The following is a 15100-nucleotide window of genomic DNA, read 5'->3' as shown; positions in this document are numbered from 1 at the left end:
CGGCCCGAGAGAGTGGCAGACCCCATTGGATGGGGAGCGAAGTGGCTAAACAGACGCAAAATGGTCTGACGCCATGATTGAGTCCGTTGCAGTGATTGAGACAGCAGTCATGGAGAAGTTCAACAGCCTCAGAGGGAAAAGGGAAGCCTCGTTAAAGAGAGACGCATACCCATTTGATGCGGTGATGGGCATCCGCACTGAAGTAGGGGAGCAGGATTGTACAGATAAACCGATGCCGATGTACCCATCCCTCGGGTACAAACCGCCAAACGGAGCCCCTGGGTGGACCAACACCCATTGAGTTGGCCCAGAGAAATATCAAGACTTCTTACAGGCGAGGGGGGGGACTGATGTGTCACACAGCTACAGCTGCTCCGTGCAGACGGGGTTAGAAACCCCAGAAGATGTGCTAAGGCGAGTCAACATAGATAGAAGTGAACTTGCGAAGGGGATGGCTCCACTGCTGTGGCGCTTCATCAATGCGGATTGGGACGTCTTGCCGCTCATTCGAGGTGGTCCCTGCCCCCGCCAATTGCAGGCCTCTGTCGAGGGATACAGTGTGACCAAATCAGAACATACAAGATATAAGTAGGCCTCACGGGTGAACCCCGGTGGCGCACCGGGGCTACCGCCACAGCAGGGATACTGTGGTAATAAGAACGGACAACCCCAATAAAGTATGTATCCTGGCCCGGCAAAGCATCGGAACACCCAGAAGAAAAGAATGGGTAAAGTTAAGCCCAAACAAGGAAGTGGCCTGCCAGATGGTGGGAAACTTCCCTGTATTCATGGAATCAGAAGAGACAGAACCCCAAGATTGATCAATGCACACGCATTTGGATAAAATACTGGCAGCCATTTCTACCCTACAACAAGACATAGGGACAGTGTCCATTGGTCTAAGTCTACTACAAGCAGAACACAACAAACTTGTAGATAGAATAAAGGAAGTGGAGCTGGCAGTAGAGGAAATAAATACAGAACAGCAGGGCACCTTGCTCAAGCTAACTGACCTTACTGCCAGAGTAGTAACTCAAGAGAGGCGAGCCGAAGATTCAGAAGGATGAAACGGTCGAAATAATATCAGAATGGTGGGAATACAGAAGAGCACAGAACAAACAAACATGGTCTACTATTTAGAATCATGGCTCCAGCAAACAGTGATGCAGGGGACACTTTCGAAATTATTTGCACTAGAAAGAGTGCACATAGTTCATTCACGTCCTCTTGGTCCTGGTAGACCCCCTCGCCCAGTGGTAGTGAGACTGTTATGCTATAGAGATCCAGATGCCATCAACCAGCATTCTCGTACACATGGCCCATAGGCGATCGACAACAATAAGATATCAAGATTCCTGGGTTTTACAGCAAAAGTTAAAACACAATGTGCCTCATTTCTGGAAGTCAAGAAGGCATTGCGAGAAGACATTCAATATTCCTTGCAATACCCGGCCCAACTCCGACAACAATTGAATTGAAGAACACACTTCTACGACTCCCCAGAGGAAGTATGGTCCTCACTGGAGATGTACAAAGCAGGTTCAAATCCTTCAAATCAGAGGAAAGGAAAGATAGCAGATCCCAAACCACAACATAGGAGATTCAGGAGATCAGCACACAGACCCCGGTGCAGAAACCAAACTCATCACAACAGCACAAGAACATCAAGCAGCACTGAAGGCAGTGGTGGAGGTCATGTTGATGCCTTTTGAGGAAGGTGGGACGGTTGTGTCCACGGATCACGGCACAGGTGGTTCTGACTAAGGGGCATCGAAGAGAAGTGCAACGCAACTCCCGGTGGTACAGATAAGTAGGGTCCAGGGGGAAGTGGCTGTGTAAAGAATTGATGGTTGGGAACACTGACGAGTCAACTGTTGAGAGCTGATAGGAGTCGACTTATTTCAGGAACACGGAGGGCTACAGGGGAGGGCTGAGGTTCTGGTATTCAATAAATATTATACAGTGAACTAATGAGCTGCTAGGAAAAAATGGAAAATCTGTGGGAGTTCAAAATGTTCAAGCAAGTCTGTGTAATATCCCTGGACTAACTTTAAGGCAACACACTGTGTGGTAATATCACTATGAACACAAGTTATCCGTACACGTGCTCTTAGGAAACAAGCCAAAAATGAAATATAACGTTTACACTTTTTTATTAAAATATATTCAAATTATTCCATATTAAAATTTCAGAAGAAACAAATATTCTGAAAACATACATTATACAGACATCTTATACATTCAAATAAAAATACATTAAAGTAAATTATATTAAAAAGGTTTCTTGTCAATACCTAAAAAAATTTATACAAACCAACCAAAACACCCCTTATAGTCAAATGATTCGAAGGATATTTCTACTAATTCATGAGATCCAATAGCCTTAAGAAAATCATATATTTCTACCAGAGTTTATGGATTGACATTTTACTGGTATCCTTTTGGCTTTACTTGGATTCTTTAGTTCATCAATGCGTGGAAGCCAGTGGAGCTGCTCTAGATGCGAGAGAGACATGGTGTTGAAATGGTATATGACAAACCAGTCTCGCAGACACATTCTGTATTATCTGAAGGTGGTAAATGGCATATTTAGGAAGGTCCAGATAGAGGCTATTAGAGTAGTCTAGCCTAGATGCAATTGTGGCATGTACTACTCATTTGTAGCAGTCTTCCGGTAAAAAGTGAAAAACTTTCCAGAGATTTTTTAATTTACTAAAACAGATTGCAGAGACCTGCTGTATTTGGGCTGAAAAAGAGAGATCAGACTCCCATCTCACCCCTAAATTTCGGATACATGTGGCAGGGTGAGGGGGTGGGGCCATTTCTGACGGCCACCATAAATCTGAATCTGGCACTGGGCCCTTACTGAAGAACAAAACTTCTGTCTTCCCAGTGTTGAGTTTTAATTTATTTGAGTTCATCCATAGCGCTATGTCACACAAACAGCCCTTAAAGTTCTTAAAAGCATCTTAACATCTGCTCCTTAATCGAAACAAACAACTGGGTGTCGTCAGCGTAAGAAATCGCTTTCACCCCCCAGTTGGCAATCAAAGAGAACATTGGGGCTAGGTAGAGGTTAAAGAGCAAAGGACTCAAAGCTGAGCCCTGGGATACACCGCACCAGAGCAATTTTGGTTTGGATTCAAATGGTTTAAGGGCAACCTTCTGAGTGTGCCCACTCAGATAGGATGTCAGCCAGGTCAGCACTTTCCCACCAAAGCCCACACCTTGTAGGCTCTGGACCATTATGGTGTGGTCGACAGTGTTGAATGCCGCGGACAGGTCCAGGAGCACCAGCAATGCTGATGCTCCTGAATCCAGCGACCCTGCTACCTCAAGGAGAGCGTTCTCCGTACTGAATCCTGCCCGGAAACCAGATTGTGTGTCATGCAAAGCACCATTTTGCTCAATAAAAGTGGTCAGTTGTCGCTGGACCAGCTTCTCCAGCATTGTTCCTGGGGTGGGGAGAAGAGAGATGGGTCTGAGGTTGCTAAGATCTCCTGGGTCCCCATTTGGCTTCTTTCTCAGAGGGAGAAGTGTTGCATGTTTCCATTTTTCAGGAAAGATGCCCGTTCCCAGAGAGGAATTCCATACGTGAAGTTACCCGACCATCAGGGAAAGAGATACAATTTTCCACAATTTGGGAGGGCATGGATCATCTGGGGCGCTTGGGCGGCATTTATGGATTTCAACTAGAGCATCCTGAGGCAATATCGGTGTAAAGTTGGTAAGCATAAGTGCCTCCACCGTGACTGGGGATATATCCGCTTTCTCAGTTGCCTCAGAGGTTGAATAGGAGTCATAGACCTTTAGAATTTTATTATCAAAATGACTAGGAATTTTTTTGCACAAGGCTAGGGATGGTGTCACTTCAGTCTCTATCGCCTTGGGTTTAAAAAAGGTTTGAACTACTTTAAAAACGTCACTTCTCAGTACCAGGGCATGTAAAAATATTAAACATACATGTCCTATGCTTTTAAACATTAAATATAAATGTCTTACTTTTTAAATACCACGCACACAGCCCTACAGGTTATTTAGGGCCTTCCCTTGGGGTACATTATAAGTATTGAAAAGGAAGGTATAGGCTTAGTTAAGGTTTATTTATCCAGGCAGAAATTGAAGTTTAAACTGCATATCTAGACTGCAGAGGTAGGCCTGGAGATATGTTTATAATGCTCCTTTAGGGGGTGGCACAATGAGTGCTGAAGCCTACTACTAGCATTTAATTTAGAGGCCCTGGGTACGTGTTTTACCATATATTAGGGACTTGCAAGTGAATTGAACTTGCTAATTAGGAATATGTCAATTTTACCATGTTTAAAGGGAAAGCACAAGTAATTTAATCCTGGTTAACAGGTGTAAAGTATGCAGGGTGCTAGGGACTCAGCAAAAGAAGGCAATATCACACCAATGATAGCCTTTTCCAACATTATGTTGAGAAGATTGAGTGGGGATAGAGGTAATTGTCAATTTTACCATCTCTCTACATATGTTCTAACCATACCTCATAGATATATATTCCTAAGCATGGGGACAACAACCATAGTAAGAGAAGGACATTTGTCTTTTGAATCAGTCCAGCATAAACCAAATGTGTTTATTATTGTGATATATGTATTAAACTGATTACAGCAAACTATTTAGATAAGTAAATTGTTGTCTCAATATATTGTAATGATGTAAACAGTGGTGGCCGACACACACAAAAAGTGGTGAGCCAGTGTACGGGGTGCAGATGGAGAGCGCGGGTGTTTAATAATAAAATAAAAACGACTTTCCTGAAGCTGCCACCTGCCTCGCGCCTCAGTGGTGTTCCTCTGCTTTCTGGTCCCAGAAGACACTTGGGCAGGGTCAGAGACTCCCCGTGCAATCCCTGTGCTGCTCGCAGGCTATTACCAAGCATGAGAGCTGCACAGGGATTCACCTGAGCAGGCTGGTTTAACACTCTCTCAGGCACAGGGAGTCTGTGATTTTTCTGCAAACCCACTGTGCACAGCTGGGCTGGAGAAACATAACTGGGCATGTCTGTTCGGTCGGCCTAAGACCACCGGTCAAATGAACATGTGCACTTGGAAGTGCACATACCACTCCATTCCTCCTCTCTCCCATGGCTTGGATCTGCCCCTCCCAACACACGCTGGCTAAGCCAGCAGCTGAAAAATAAAGCCATAATAACATGTTGGTTTTTTTTCAGCTGCTGGCTCTGAGCCAGTCGGGCAATGCTCCTCGGCTATTGCGGGGGAGCCCCCGCCGGATGTGAGCTTTAAAACCATCACAAATAAAAAAAACTTTCTGCAGTTGCCTATTGAGCTGTATCTCTTGTGTGTGCCTGTGCGTGGCGGGGGGGTAGGTTGGGGGGGTCCAACGCTCCCTGATTGCTATCTAGGCCACAAAGAAGAGCACAGGGTGTCACTCCAACAACCCATCATAAAGAAAGAGCAACCATCAGCTCAGGTGAAGACCACAAGGTCTTCCAGCGGCAGACCTGTGGTCTTTGTGTGTCCCTTTCAATGTCGCCAATGCTGCTGTGGGGCCTCACCTGGGCAACACCTGTATGGGTGACATCTACATTAGCTGTTCTCTCTGGGTGGAGCCTCGCCTACATGTCTTATTTCTCCATGAATCGTTCATCATCAGCTGAAGGCTTACTGGTGGTTCACATTCCTTATTGCCGGCAGCAATGCCTTCCTGTTTCATTGGGGATTCAGGAAATCAAAGATTGCAGGCTGGATCCTGGATTGGGTGAGGAGAGCTCTGGAACCAGGTCCATATAGGATTTCTCCATGCTACACCCCTCATGGTTACAAATCTTAAGATTAAGCCGATGGTTAGTGTCTTTCCTCTGATCAGGTAGTAATTAAATGCTTCTTCTGTCTAAGCTATATTGATGCATATGCGTGAATTTTTAGTATGGGATGTAAAGGAAAATAGCAATTTAAATATGGTGTTAGTGAACATGAGTTGTGTAAGACCATCAATAAACTGCTTTAATTGACAGATATTCTTGGCATGAGCGAATGAGCAAGAGCAGGGACCAGACCCTGATCGCAAAAGGATGCTCCATGAAGGAGCAGACCCACAAAAGGGATTAACATTTTCAGGAAACGCTCATTGTCTGTTCATCTCCACTGTTTACGGTCTTCTCTGGGCATGCGCTGGTAATTAGTGTGTGTCCCCTAAGCACGTTGTAAAACATTTCTTTTGCAAGGCATGGTTTTCATTGTGATGTCAGCTTCTACTTAGGCCTGGGTTCAGTTGATTAGTAGTTTGAGAACTGGATGATGTTTAGTATCTATTCTCTCAGGAAGGGGAATGAACTGTTTCTATTGCCTTTACGGTATTGTCCTGTTTGTTTACCTCTCTGTTGGGCATGGCAGAGTAAAGGGAAATAACACTACACGTGCTGCGTCAGGAACCCTGCAGCGAGCCATGCCTTTAGCTGTATGATTCCACTTATCGAGTGCTGTCATTGCCGCTGATTCATGCCATGAGTAAACGAGTAGGAACCAGAGACGGACACGTATCAGAAAAGGATGTTTCATGAAAGGCATGACCACAAAGCAAACTCAAATCATCTGCAAATACAAAAGTGCTGACAATGTCTAATGCTTCTAGGTCTTCTCGGAGTGTGTGCTGGTAATTAGTGCTTCTCCTCTGGGCATTTAGTATGAGTTTGTTTTGCTGCACATGCTGCGATTGTGTGGCCCGCTGCTATTTCGGTCTGATTACAGTAGCCTTGGTCTCTCATTGTAAGACAGACTGGTGATTAGTGCCTCTCTGAACAAGTGTGATGGGATCTTTCTATTGCACATGCACTGCTGAAGTATTTATTTCAGCCTGTATCATGGGAAAGTCAAGGGAATTGGTTGAGGAAATGTGTTGTTAATGAACATGCTCTGTTTAGTTACTGTACTTCAGAGGCTGACGTTAGTTCACAGTGACCATGCACAGATGAGTGCAGTTGTACTGAAGAGGTTGTTTTTTTTCTTTTTTGAGAGTTTTATATAGCGTGAACTAGACCAGGAACAAAAGATGCAAAAGATCTTTGTTAGTGAAAGCAGTAGCCGCTACTACCAGTCATCAGTGGTGAGGTGCGGCAGGGAGGGGGTGGAAGGGTAAAAACAAATATTAAAAAGAAAACAAACTTACCTTACCAACGGCCGCCTCTACTCTGTCCTTCTTCCAATGCAGGAACAGGAAGCACCCAGGCTTCCAGACTCCTCTAGACAATCACAATGCTGCTCTGCAGCGTCGTGATTGATCTGAGCGCGATGGTTTGGCGCTCAGACAGGCACTGGGAGCCTGGGCATGTTCCTCACCAGTCTGTGCATTATAGCCTGGTGAGGACCATGCAGGCCTGAGACAGCTCCCAAAACTTTCATGCGCAATTGGGGAGTGCCTACCACTCCTCCTCTGCTCTTTGGGCAGCCCAGGCCACCCCCACCCGCACCTGGAGATCCGCTAGGGAAAAATAAAATGATTATAACCTACCGTTATTATCATTTTATTTTTCTTGTGGGCGACGCTCTTCCGCCTTAGTGGAGGAGCCACCACTGAGCGAAAGTGCTTTGTAATTGACAGGCTGGTTTGTGTGTGATTACATGGGAGTTATATGCTTGGGTGTATGTGAATGGATGAATAGATGAGTAACTTTTGCATGGATTGATGAGTAGTTGGTGAGTGCATGGGTACATAAGCAGCAGTGGCAGGAGTGAAGACATGCCTCCTGCCTCCTTACAATATGATTGTACCAATGCACACACCCATCTTCTTACTCTTCAATCCCTCCACTGACCTACTCATCCAGCCTTGCACTCATCCGTTCATTCAGTTTGTTGCCCATGTATTCATTCACCTATTCATCTGCTCACTCATTCATAAATGCACTAAAACATTCACAGCCTATCACTCGTCCACATTTCCTCTAACCTTCGACTAAGTTTCACGTAGCCACACAACAATCTACACAAACAAAATTGCCAATCGATGACGTAGCGATTTTATAAAGAACAAAATCAGACCTATTGACATTGCCAATATTTTTATTAAATATATTAATGAGGGTATTTTCTTCTGTCAAACGTGTGCTAAAATTGATAGAAATATGTGTTGATGCACAAAGTGTTGCCTCTTAGAAAAGAGTCAATTTCTTTAATTTCCATTTTAAACGATGTTGTTCTTGGTACAATGCCTAGTGAAAGCCGTTTAATTTGATGAGAACCTTGTTTTACATTGAATTGCTAAATTCTTTGGGGTATATTATCAGCGTCCAGCGATAATTATCGCTGCCCGCGCTTAGCAATAGATTTTTTATCACAGGCTATCGCAGGAAATTATTGCTATGCTAGTGCTGTATCAACAACGCATAGCGCAATGGTGATAATTATTCCTGTGAAAGCTGTGTTTTCCATGGAACATCACTGGTTTTCCAGCGATGTTCTATGGAAAATGGCGATAACTTTGCTGATACGACCTTGTGGTCGTATCCGCATAATTCACCCCCTATATTGTGAATAGGTAAGTCAGGATTTTAGCAGACGTTAGTTTTTGCCGAAATTCGTGGTTTTTGCAAAAAACTAACGTCTGCTAAAGTCCTGAGAGCCACCTTGTAAATATCGCGATGTGCATTTCACAATAATTTACAAGGTAGTCCATCAGGGGTACGCCCAGTGACGCCCACTTTGCATCTCAATAGAGATGTTAAGCGAGGCATCTGCAAAACGCCTGCTATCATGCGCTATCATGCGTGGAGAAGCGTGGCTCAGTGGTTGGAGGCGGCAGACCCGGAAGCTGAGATCAGCCGTAGACCAGGGTTCGATTCCCCGCCTCGGTGGGTCTCGGGCTCAAAAAATTCCACGGACTCGACAATTCTCGCTCCGGTGCCTACTCGACTCACGGGGTCACACTCTGCGACTCTGGGCAATAGCTTGCTTAATCTCCACTACGGCCCCTCGCGGCGGGATGCCTGGCTTTCACCTTGTGAATACCCTGCCGGGGTATCTCACAGGGGAATACCAGGACGGGTTCCCTAAGCAAGCGCCTTGAGACCCCTGGGTGATTAGTGCGCTATATAAATCGAAATACATTTACATTAATGCATGTTAGCACCGGCTTGCAAATAGGGCGATAAGATTATCTCCACTTTTTTGGCTTTTAAAGCCAAAAAAACAGAGATATAAGGCCGTTGGGCCATATTATCAAGAAAGGGCGATACATTATCGCCGCTTTTATCGGCAGGAAACTGCCGCTAAATCGATAATGGGCTTGATAATTACACCAGAACCTGGGCTTCTATGGGAATTCACAAGGGCATATTATCAAGCCCATTATCGCCGCTTTTGTATCGCCCTTTCTTGTTATTATGCCCCTTCGTTTCTTGAAAAAAAAAAATTTACTCGTGTAGCTGCAGCACTCCCCCATGTTTGAGGAATTCAAACGAGGTGATATGTTCATTGTTTACGCTGCTCTTCACATTTTTAAGATCTCAGACAATTCCAAGTGTCACGCGACGTGATAAAATTCAATGGTGACGCAGACCCGAGAAAGAATGCCATCACCTTTAAACCTGAGCCTTCGCTTGACACACAGCGTGAGCACACTCTTTAAAAGACGTTTCCAAGCACTGGTTTTCTATATTAGTTCACTGGTCTCGTCTCCCGAGCTGGTTTTCGTACACTTTGAAAGACGTCTCCCACCAATGCTCTCCCTGGTAATTGTCTCCCGTTTTCCCCTGAGCTGGCCCACGCCATAGTTCAGGGACCGCGGATCTGCATTCATTTTCTTCACAAATGGTGAAAGAATAGGCAGTGAAATAATAAACAGCGCATTCCTTCTGTCACATTTGTTGCAGCATCTGTTGTTTTTCTGACACGGAACATCCATCAATAATTCATGACAAGAGAGTGATTGCGTCTTTGTAAACGTCTCGCGGTGTTTGTGATTCCTTCCCCTGTCAAAAGCCTTAGTACGCACAGCTCGCATCATTTCAAAACAATCGACCAGTCCCCCCCTTAACGGCTTCTAACAAATCGCGCGCAATATGCCAACCCTATATAACGCGCCGCTTGCAGTGAGTGAGGAACGCCCCACTCAAAACGTCATGGCGCAAAGGCCAGTTCTTCTCATATGTATAAGGCAGCGCCATGGACCTAGTTTCAAGGAGCTACAGGTTGCTTTTATACGCACGGGGCTATTCGGAAAGCATTTAGGAGTAGCAAAGGAGTTAATGGGAATGACATTGAAATATAGATAAACGGTACAAATACAAAGCGCTGTGTCCTCGTTGTACTTTTACTAGTAGGAATTTGGATGTTTTGGGGGGTGATTCACAAAGATATAAAAAGATGTGCTACTGTAGTATTGTTTTCCGTAGTTCGAAATGCTTTTGTGTCTCATTTTGATATTTTTTAGCTTGAGTCCCACAGTCAGGAGGGGCTGAACATGATGAACTTGCCCGCTGTTCTCATGCAAGAATTTCTGGAACCCCAGGGAAAATGACAGTTTGGCATCTGGGTGTTCCACATCCACGAACAAGTAGGCCATTTGTTGCACTCTGCCCCTTCCTTGTATCTCCTTATGGAAGCACACATGCAAAATGACAGTTTGCTATTTGATGGTTCTTGTTCCTTAGCAACTAGACCACGTATTGCACTTGATCCCCTCTCTCTTGGTGTCCGGCAAAAGGAAGCTTCCCAAATAGGAAGAGGGAACCTTCCTAGAAATGGCCTGGGGAGATCCTTTGTATTTAAAAAGTACTCTCACCCATCATATACTCTGGTGGCATGCTTCATTATAGTGTCCTCATCCAGATACTTCCAGCATTTGGTCAGGCTCAACCTTGAAAGACAAGAGTGCTTTTAGTAAGGGACAGGGGTGCCGATTCACCAAGGTAATCAGAGACAAAATTCTAATTTTACAACGTTTGGTATTCACAGAGATCATTTACGACTTATATCTTTATGCCCGCAGTCGGGCCAGTATGTCTGCATCCGGGCCAGAATCTCTGCACCCGGGCCATGCTCTCCGGCTCGAGCTGCACTCTCCGGCTCGGGACGGATGAAGTGTAATCAATGGGCCAGAATGCAATACATTAGAAACATGTGATAAATGGGAACATGTGATAAATGGTAGAGGAGGTCATGAAAAACTGTTTAGGGCAGGAAAAGGGCGTGGCCAGAGACTACATCATATCCCAGAAAAGTTTGCTTCATTGCATCATGGTGCAATTTGCGCTCCCCTCAGTGTTAACACTACAGTCAACACTAAGGGGAACGCAAATTGTGCACTGCGTGTACCATGATGCAGAGGAGCAAACATTTCTGGGATATGATGTAGTCTCTGGCCACACCCTTTTCCCTGCCCAAACTGATTTTCATGACATCCGCCACCATTTATCACACGTTCCTAATGTTCCCTTTTATACGAATAGCATTCTGGCCCATTGATTACACTTCATCCGTGCGGGCTGGAGAGTATGGCCTGAGCCGGAGGGTAAGTCTGGGGTGCGGAGAGTACGGCCCGGGTGTAGAGATTCTGGCCCGACTTCTGACTTAAAGATACAACTCATAAATGATCTCTGTGAATACCATGAGTTGTAAAGTTAGACTTTTGTCTCAGATTACCTTTATGAATCGGCCCTAGGATCTTTAGGTAAAAAATGTCTAGTGAGTACGCTGTATAAAATCCTTTTTTTGGATGGTCTCCTGGCACGATTAAAAGCAGTTAAGTTGCGCATAGAGGCAATTAATGGCTTCAGCATCAGAACAAAGTATACATGTTTTAGCCACCTACTTGCCCACATGGGTTGTTTGGCTTTCTTCAGGACAGAATAAGATCCCTGTATTGCCATAGTGGTTAGTAAATATTTATTTATTCATTTATGTACACTCACACATGGAAGGTAATACAAAGAAGGTTTAAGAGTACTTCCTTTTATAAGGGGGAGAAAAATAGGAGAATATAATTACTGCAATTAGCTCCATTTCTGAACTTAATTGTACACCAACCATTGAATGTTATGGGAGACAATTAGTGACATCGCTAGATCCTCACTGAATGTGCTTGTCTATTCTTATAGCAAACACACATTTTTCATCAAGATGGACAATAAGTTTGCAAAATGAATCTAACTGCGGTAACTATTTTTTCCTATTTTCACCTGAACCTTACAGCAACAAAGCTACACCAATTAAAAAGCTACACTGCAAGATTCTACATTGAAATTCCAGCAACTACTCTGCACAAAATCGACCACCTACATTGGAAAGTACTCTAAAAAAACAATTACCTAAACATTAAACTAAACTATTTTCCTAACGCCTAATTTAATATAAAAGACTTAAATAAATCTTTCTCTTTATATCTCCAAACTTTATCTTATTACAAAACTACAAACAAAAACATCTCCCTGCTGGCAAAAAACACATTTTTGAATTTAAAGTAATAAATATACGCTTCTAACATCTACAGATACAATGTCAGAAAGAGGTACGTTCATCACCTGTTAATACATGTGGGATATGCTAACAGCCAGAAGAGAACATGCACAGAGAATATACTTTGGTAATGCACTAAATACTATGCCAATGCTTCTTATAGGGGACTACAATGCTAAATGATTTTGTATTTAAAGCTAGGGAGCACTAACACTCCCCAAATGTAACAGAGATAGAAGTAAGAAATGTATTACAAGACTGGAGAGAGGCAAGCAATACTTCCCAGGACCTTGCACCAAGAATCTTAAAAATACACTGCCAAAAATTCCTGAGCACACCACAGGGCAAATGCCCGGTACTCTCAATTTAAAAAGTAATTGCAAAAACCAAATAATTCACAAAGGAAACATCAGCTGCCTCTAGAAGATACCAAGACATAGACATTCCAGAAATTCTAACCATCACATATACTGACGGATCCTTCCTCCTGTATGATAATACAAATTATGGCAAGAGAATAATATATGCCACAGAAAATAACATCTGTAGACTAAGAGCCCGATTGTGAGTTTGGCAGTGTAGGAGCGGGCCATCACCACCACGCTTCCACAGCGCCAAACAGGGCCATCACCCGCCCGCCAGATTACAAGTGTTAAAATGGTCTGGGGGCCGAGTGGCCTGGCAGTCCTGCGTGGTGCAGTTTAAAGGATTATATGTGAGTCTTAAACTGCACCTCCATGGGCCGGCAGTGCATGTTCCTCTACGGCATGAACTGTGCAGTCCATGCCATGCAGGAATGGGGTGCCTGCACAAAGGGGGCACAACATGTGCTCCTCCTGCATGCACCCCATGCACAGTTCCAGGAGGGCGCCCTGTAGGGCCCCCTTTCTTTCCTCACGGTCAGCAGTTTCATGGAGGAAAAACCTCCATGAGACCAATGGAAGTGTGGAAAGTCGTAATAAGCTTGGCAGTGCTGCAGGCCCTCAGACCACTGCGCCACCGCTGGGGATCTATGATCCCTGATTGTTGCGGTGGTGCCATGGCGGTCCAACCGCCCAAGTTGTAATCCGGTGGTTGGACCGCAAGTGCAGTGGTGGCCAGACCACCAAACTCATCATTAGACCCTAAGTCAAACTCAAACTGAATAATGAATGGCACTTTCAAAACATGCTCTCCAGCATTCACATAGGTATACACCATACATGGTGAATACCACAACAGTGACATACATCTAATTTATGCTCTCCTACGCAACAAGCAAAGTGCTTCCTACTACTAATTACTAAGCCATATTAAAATAAGGACTTGTAATTACCACCCCCAAGAAATCATGATAGAAAGCAAGCAATAATTAAAACAATTTTAATAATCGACCCTGCATAAAAATATCAGGGTGCTATTACCACTTCAAACCAATTGCAATACGCTTTGCTTACTAAATAAAAAAATAAATGAGCCTAACATATGTACACAGTCACAGAAGTAGCTAACCACCTATAGAATCACCCTACTATCAAACCCATGAGCAAAAATGAGGTCCCCGAATTTTCAAGACACTTGCGTTGGCAGACTGCACCATTCTGGCTACAGACATCAACCCAAGTTCCATATACAATGGTGGAAAGTCTTTGACTGCACTATGGCTCAATGAGTCATGGAAATGATGTAGTGTAAGGATGGCACAACGCATTCCAAGCCACATTAGGGAGAAGACATCCTACTCTGTACTAATTTCTTGAAACTGTCCAAAATAAAGAACAAAGCTATCACGAACTAAGGAAGCACACAATCTTTAGCTCAAATTGACCCTAAAATATCCAAACAGTCCAAACAAATGAAAGAAAGCTACAATATCAAGTAAAAGTAAATTGAATTCACCTCAAAATAAACCTAGACCACCAATACAACTTATATATTTATTAATATTATTTACATTCTTTTTAGTAATCAAACTAAGTGAAAATGTACAATTAAATACTATCCAAGAAGATTGTCAAAGAAAAATTATTTGCAATAAATTTATAAATAAATACATATATAAAAATGATAACAAGACTTATTCTAAAATCCAGCAGACCGAACAAAATAAAAAAATACATTCAAAATATAACATTTTCTTTTTCTTTTAAAATAGCACAGTTATTTTAAAAAATAACCATGGGGAATATTTCCCTCCCACATAAAAAACAAAAAATGCAAATCAACTTACGGATCTGTAACTGTTGAAAATGACACTTCACATTGAAAACACAAACACATAAATAGATAAACAGTCACCCGAAAAATGCAAAAATAAAATAACCGAACAGTAAATTCACCAAGTTATTGCAAAGTTTTAAGAAACCATAATACAAAAACAAAAATTAAGATTAACAACTGCTCCTGGAAAACCGAAAAATGTAAGAATATTGAAAAGTAGTGTGATTAAAATATAACACAAAACTACACTACCATCGTAAACCAATAAACAATTCCACATCCTGCTTACCCCCACAACTCCAAAGAATAACTTAAATGTACCTTATCCATTGACCAGCAGCAGGGCACCCAAACCAACAAGAACCAGAATCACCTCAAAATGAAAAGTAGTAGAGTAAAAAATATAGGTAGCAGTAAAAGAAAAAGCAGCTGTATGCAAAACAAAAAGTAATACAAAAAATGAA

Source organism: Lissotriton helveticus, chromosome 2_1, assembly GCF_964261635.1.
Source record: "Lissotriton helveticus chromosome 2_1, aLisHel1.1, whole genome shotgun sequence".
Lineage (NCBI taxonomy): Eukaryota > Metazoa > Chordata > Amphibia > Caudata > Salamandridae > Lissotriton > Lissotriton helveticus.
Note: the sequence above shows the minus strand (reverse complement) of the source record.